Raw genomic sequence first — 7,807 nt, 5'->3', positions numbered from 1 at the left:
ACAAGTGGTCATTCAAGCTACATTCTCCAGGGAGAGAGAACATGCCACCTTTCAAAGCATCTCATTTCACTTTTGAACATCCCCAATCAGAACCATAACTAAGGATGTTTGTGTCTGGAACAAGTGAGATTAAGACAGGAGGAAGGGTTTGGATGTGTCTACCTCAGGTACAAGCACGAAGAGGAGTTAGCATACCCCGAGACACCCCCGGGGCAAAGCACCAGTAACCCTGCCCTTAATTACTTCTGTTGCTCAAATTGTTAAGAAGTTATTCATTATCTCAAACTGAAATCTGTTTCTCTGAACTGTCCATCCATTATTTCTAGTTCTACCCTCTGGCACAGAAAAGAATGTGTCTAATTCTTCTTTCATAAAACAACCCTTTACCTAAAGATCATTATATCTCCCCTAAGACTCCTCTTCTCTAGTTCTCTGCTATAACCTTAACCCATGAGGGTAATTTTTTCCTTCTGCAAGGAGAACCCCACACTAGTTCTCTAGTTCCTTCTATCAGTAACAACAACAACAATCATAACAATTATTACACACCTTTGGATTTTATGAACAAAAGTGATTCCCCTCCAGATAGAGCCTATGAAATGTCTATGGTCCAAGAATGGAATCAAAAGACTCTACATGGGCAATAGCTATCTGAACTCAACCAACAATATGATGAAAAAGGAGTATTGAACAAATAACTTGATCACGGTAAATTATTTTTAGAAAGAGAAGGGCTTATGATGAAAAGTCAAGACTGGGACATCACCACCAGAAATCACAGAAAAGATGTTATCCTTAAGGAACAAGAACAAATTAACTAATGTAGATTGTGCAAATAAACAGTAGAAACTGTCCAGTACATCAGAATCTGTTGCAAAATGTTATCACTTATGAAATATCTAGAAATACACAACCTATTTTGAGAAAAATTTCACACCAGAGGTTCTTCTACCTTCTATAGACTAACAGGCAACAAATTCCTATTTTATAAATACACAACTCAAAATACCCTGAAGAATACAACAAATAAGCTGTGCTAGAACCTGAGCATTATCACAAAGAAAACCATTCCACACAAGTGGCTCTATGAATATGGGTCTTGGTTCTTTGCCTGCCTCAGTTTTTGCCCTTTTAAGTGAAGGAAATTAATCTGGAGACTCTTGCCTTGTAAATTTCAATAGGTAAAGAGAGAAAGCCTCCAGGAATCCAAAAGTCTTTGAATCTAGGAAGTGAGGCCATGTTGCCACCAGCCCAACACTGATGTTCCAAACATCAATACCTTCAGGTTCCAGTCCACTGTTAGCTGAGATGAGAATTCATCTGGCAAGGATGCTGCATTTGTGTGTGAATTTGGTGGGACCAAAACTATGCAGAAACTGGACCAAGTCTGAGCCCACTCTCCCCAGACAACAAGAGAGTATGGGGAAACCATGCCCCTGAGGTATTGGGGAAAACTTTTGTACTCCAGTTCTTCCTATATCTTCATAGTAAAAATACTTTTGTTAAAAAAAAACATTGATGTTAATTGGTTACATGGAATTAGGGTGTTAGTCACTGGTGACTAATGTGATGTTTAAAATCTAAATTGTGGTCACCTTAAATTAGAAGCTTTAGCACCAGTCCTTGGGCATTAAACATTTATTAAAGCATACAGATATTCCCATGGAGTTCAGAAAGTTAAGAAAAAAGCCTATTTAGCCTAGAGTTCCAGCCTAGTCTGGTTCTTCCTCAAGTCCTCTGCCACAAGCCTGCTTCAATCATGATCTCTCTCCAGCAAGATGATTGTGGAAGCTTTTTATAGGTCTGGAACAGAGGCAGTCCTTACACACTGCTTCAAGCTGATTGGTTGGCATCATCCAAATCCATTGGTTCTGAAGGTGTTCTCAAGTTGTGATTACAATCCAGTTAACTTGAAGTAGGCTAATCAGCAGTTAATCACTCTTACTTGATTCAATCAGTCTAGATTAATCTCCAGGTGGGTCTTTGAGTATCTGCTAAATCTCATTATTTCATCACATTCCCCACTTTGTTTCTTCTAGGAACAGGTGTTCCTTGATGAAACAGTAAAAAATAGCTTTGCCAGTAATCAAATCAAACAATGAAAGTTCTTAAAAATGTGAATTGAGAAGACAAGAATTTTTTTAAAATCTTCATTTCATCACCTTTTGTATCGTCTGCCTAATTATCCTCATGCCATTATGAGAAATTTTAAAATCTAATATAATAGGTAACAGATGTCAAGGCCAAATCCAGCACTGTATTTATCATGACATCTGAGATAATTATGGGGATTACCATTGAGCAATATATACAGAACATGCAGTATGCCAGGCTTAAAATAGGTGGATGGGATATATGTCCATGCCACCGAACATATTGGAGGAAACTGAGTCAGGCTTAATGAGATGCATGGGATTGAGATGTCCATGGCACCAGGCATATTGTAGGGGAATAGAAGCCAGGTATAGAATGAGATGGGTGGGATGAAAACTTCCAGCCATCTGTGCAGTACCTGGACTTCATAAGTGTCTCCCCTTCTGGGGCAGCTAGATGGCGCAGTGGATAGAGCACTGGCCCTGGATTCAGGAGTACCTGAGTTCAAATCCAGCCTCAGACACTTAACACTTACTAGCTGTGTGACCCTGGGCAAGTCACTTAACCCCAATTGCCCCTCAAAAAAACAAAAACAAAAACAAAAAACAAAAATAAGTGTCTCCCCTTCTGTGAGAGTTCAATGCCTGCCCTTGTATGTATTCCTCCCATGGGTAAAGGCAAGTAATGTCTTAAATGGTAAATTCCCATAATCCAAGTCTCATATGGATTTTAAAATTTGAGGATAATGATAGCAAAAAATGTGAAATGATCACAAAAACTGTGAATTTGCTTTGAGTCAGAATATGTTACAATGTACAATGATTTTCTAGAATTAATTTACACTTGTCATAGTGATCAATTTACCAAGGAAATACTTTATATAATTTGATCAAATAATCAGTTGGAAAAACAAAACACAATCTTAAAAGAATGAAAATCTCTATGAAAACAAACTCATACTATTAATTTCAAAATGTAGATACAATGGCATAAAAAAGAAACCTTTATGTAACATTTGAACTGACATTATTTCTCTGAGTGAATTTAGAGCATTTTTTATTTCGATATCTAAAATCTCCACATCTCATATTAATATCTTGCTGTCTACTTCTGCATTTCAGCAAAATATATGCCAGTTTATGGCAATAGAAGCAGATTCTTGAAATATGATGATGATAAAGTTTCTCTTGTTTTTCTTCAACCCCTTTATTTTCTCTTTCATAATACCAATGCTTTATAAAGTTATTAGTTAAAGGCAAAAGCAGGTAAAGATAAATCAAAACAGAAAGTCAACAAAAATGAAGCATTAACATACTTACAAACATAAAATTTCTTACCCAATGTGAAGATCAGAAGGTTGAGGGGTTCAGCAATCCCTTCGTGGTCACCAAACTGTGATGTTTAAAATCTAAATTGTGGTCACCTTAAATTAGAAGCTTTAGCAACAGTCCTTGGGCATTAAACATTTATTAAAACATACAGATATTCCCATGGAGTTCAGAAAGTTAAGAAAAAAGCCTATTTAGCCTAGAGTTCCAGCCTAGTCTGGTTCTTCCTCAAGTCCTCTGCCACAAGCCTGCTTCAATCATGATCTCTCTCCAGCAAGCTGATTGTGGAAGCTTTTTATAGGTCTGGAACAGAGGCAATCCTTACACACTGCTTCAAGCTGATTGGTTGGCATCATCCAAATCCATTGGTTCTGAAGGTGTTCTCAAGTTGTGATTACAATCCAGTTAACTTGAAGTAGGCTAATCAGCAGTTAATCACTCTCACTTGATTCAATCAGTCTAGATTAATCTCCAGGTGGGTCTTTGAGTATCTGCTAAATCTCATTATTTCATCACACTAATATGGATAGAATGGGGACTCAAACTGGTAGTATTAGAGAAGAGAGACCTAAAACCCCTCAGAAGTAGCCCTAGAACCAGAAAAGAGAAGTATAGTTGCCTAACTCTGAGATAGTGAGCCCAGAGCCAGAGAGTAGTGATTACACATATATCATTTCATATTTAGCATTTACAGGGTTCAGTATCAGTAGCAAGACATTTTCTCACGGAAGCCCTCCTGCTGTTTTGTGGAAAACTAGATTTCTGTACAATAAATACAGTGTAGGAAACCTGTCCCACATGATCTCTGAGGTCCTTTTTTCCTATACTAATATTCTGTATTTCCAAAATAGAGCTAAACCTGTCTAAATAAAACCCACTTTATTCAGCATCATAAATTGAAGGTAGGAATGGAGAGTTTCCTAAGTGCTAGGAGGGAAGTGAATATGGCAGGTTCGTTGTAGGACTACGGAATCAGAGTGTCAAAAATAGAAGGTATCTTACAGATCAGGTAACACCATGATCAATTTTCAAAGGAAGAAAGGGAGGCCCTGTCCCTTGTCCAAAGTCAAACAGTTAACTAGGGATGAATGTGGGGTTCAAACCCAGGCCTACTGAGCTTGAAAACCTTGGGTTAGTCAAAGGTCTCACAAGTGCTCTTGCTGCCACACCACAAACTAAGATGCTGACCAAAAAAAAGTACTAGAAAGGTCTCTTTTGGGGGCAGCTAGGTGGCGCAGTGGTTAAGCACCGGCCCTGGATTCAGGAGGACCTGAGTTCAAGTCCGGCCTCAGACACTTGACACTTACTAGCTGTGTGACCCTGGGCAAGTCACTTTACCCCCATTGCCTGCAAAAAAAAAAAAAAAAGGTCTCTTTTAGCTCTAAATCCATGATTCTATAATGCTAAGAAAATACAAATTATGAAATACTCTAGATTCTTCTAGTCTTTCCAATCTTTTCCTTCAATATGTCTGATCTTGGTCTCTTCCTCACCCTATCCAGAGTCAGTGAAGTTGAAACAACTGTATTTGAAGTCAAAGGACATGAGTTTGATTACTACCTTAATGACATTGGGCTGACCTCTCTTGGCCTCAATTCCCTCATCTACAAAATGAGGATGTGATTCTGAGCAACCTCTAAGGTTTTTTCTTGGTCTAAATCTATAATCTTGTGATTCTGAGATTCACCACCACTAACTCCATAGTCCTTATGATCTCAAGCCTAATGTTCTCTGACCAGTTCCTTCTGGACTTCCATTTCCATTTTTTGTTCCTTCCAAACAATGTAATATAGTACTTCTAAACTCACCCTTATAAAACCACTACCATTTTGTTATTATATTGTTCAGACCCTATAATGTCACCCTATAATCTATAGTGCCAAGTCCAAACTCCTCTGCCTGGTATTCAAGGCTTTACATAAACTGGATCCACCAAACCCAGCCAAACTTATCTCCTACAACTCCTGAGTATGAACCTTCTACTTCAGAATCTGACCTCCTGGGGGCAGCTAGGTGGCACAGTGGATAGATCACCACCCCTGGAGTCAGGAGGACCTGAGTTCAAATCCAGCCTCAGACACTTAACCCTTACTAGTTGTGTGACCCTGGGCAAGTCACTTAACCCCAATTGCCTCACCAAAAAAAAGAAAAAAGAAACTGACTTCAATAACGTTCTCACAAAAAGACCTGTTTACCATGCATAACTTTATTCCCACTAACTCCCCACCACCACAACCACCACCTCCACTTCTGAAAAACCTTCTGCTATTCCCTTTTCCTGCTCATATCCTACCAGTTTCTCTTAAATCCTAACTTCTTAGGAACTCCCAGCACCAAAGAATCCTTCCTTCCTTTGCCACCCACAATATTCACTAGTCTCTATAATATTAAATCTCATAGTTGGATTCTATTTAGAAACTTATATACTGCCATGTACCGTGTTTCATGTGTGGCACTCATCTGCCCAGTTAAATTGACTTTGGGGGAAGAAGGAAGTCATCTGCTCCTTTTGTTTCACACACATTCTTGTTTTTTTTGTTTTTTGGGGGGTTTGGGGTTTTTTTAGTGAGGTAATTGGGGTTAAGTGACTTGCCCAGGGTCACGTGGCTAATAAGTGTTAAGTGTCTGAGGCTGGATTTGAACTCAGGTCCTCCTGAATCCAGGGCCAATGCTCTATCCACTGCGCCACCTAGCTGCCCCTCACACATACATTCTTAGAAGCATCCTGGGCACCTAGAAGATGTTCCTAAAAGACAGTCATCACTCATTATCCAGCATGGTTGGGATGTTCTATCCACTACTTCAGGGGTCATGTATTAATTTTCCACGTAAATAAAGTTTACCCTTTTTAATACCAATTTTTTTATTGGGAATCTTTTTTTAATGTATCACATACTTCTCCACCATGCTTTTTCTTACAGGTAATCACTGGTCAAAATACTATAAAACAATTGATGTGACCCTGCAAACATATCAGAGGTCATACATATGCCAGAATAATGTTTGTACATTGAGGCTAAAGTCAAGCTTGTCTATCTCAACAAGTTCAAACAACCGTTATCCTTCAGCTGACCTTGTTATGAAGTGTTCTTCATTCCCCTCAGCAGTAACCCAGGGCAAAGTAGCAGCCAATTTAAGGGGCAGCTAGGTGGTTCGTTGGATAGAGTGCTGGGCCTGAAGTCAGCAAGACGAGTTCAAATCTGGCCCCAGATAATCACTAGCCGTGTGACTCTGGACAAGTCATTTAACCTCTGTCTACCTCCGTTTTCTGCTCTTTAAAACAGAGATAATAACAGTACCTACTTCCCAGGGTTGTTGTAAGGATCAAATGAGATATTTGTAAAGTGTTTAGCAAAGTGCCTGGCACCTAGAAGGTGCTTAATAAATGCTCATTTCCTTCCTTCCTCTGTGATTTGACAATTTGATGGGTAATAGATGTTACAGACTGAGCTCAGTGTCATTTTTAACCAGCATCACATCATGCTCCTCTCCCTTGACTCCCAAGGTAATTTCAAGTAAGTTAGTTTTTTAAATTCTGAACTGCCTGTTGATTTTCCTCCTATTTTGTTTTTTCCTCTCTTGTTCATTAGTGGGACTGGCAAATGAGGTTTTGGTTTTGGCTTGGGGGTGGGAGATTGCTGTTTCTTTGCCTTCTTAAAAAGAATATATTGAGACTCCCAGGAATTATGTGACACAACCATGGTCATTACTAAGTAGGATTAAAACCCAAGTCTTCTAAGTCCAAATCAAATCTCCTTCCTTGAGGTAATATTGACATTTTCAGTGAATGAACAGTACATTTTATGATGAAGAATCAGCACTGTATGCTTCATCTTCTGTCAACATTGTTTCCTATGCATGAGGGAATGGGAGGTTTGATTGAGGGGGAAGAGTGATCTTATCTACATGGACAAGACTTCAGGAGATAAGTAAAACTATCATGGTATGAAATCATAAGATTTAGACTTGAAAGGGGTCCTGGACATCACTTTAGAGTTGAAAAAAAAGACCCAGAAAATAAGACCCAAAAAAAGGAAGAGACTTTCCCAGCAGGAGATAAGTTCTTTGAGGACGAAGATAGTTTGATTTTGGACGTTACATTCCAAGCACCTAACATATGTTAAGGGCCAAAATTCTAGCTAGTCTGTCTAAATATCTAATGAGTGGTCACCAATAAATTATAAGTTGTAGCAAGAGTTAGGCTGTTAAGCATTTATTAAGGAGAATAAGAATTTGGTAAAGAGAGAGAGAAAGGCCTAGATTCCTATCTATTAAAGGGAGAGCACATTTCTAGCTCCCTTCTCCACCAGCGTCCTCAGGAAAATAGAGTGAGACAGAGCGCCAGTCTCTTCCTTCTTCCTCCCACTAGCCAACGTCACTTCCTG

Source organism: Dromiciops gliroides, chromosome 1 (genome assembly GCF_019393635.1).
Source record: "Dromiciops gliroides isolate mDroGli1 chromosome 1, mDroGli1.pri, whole genome shotgun sequence".
Lineage (NCBI taxonomy): Eukaryota > Metazoa > Chordata > Mammalia > Microbiotheria > Microbiotheriidae > Dromiciops > Dromiciops gliroides.
The sequence above is the reverse complement of the archived record's forward strand: the minus strand, read 5'-3'. Positions refer to the sequence as shown.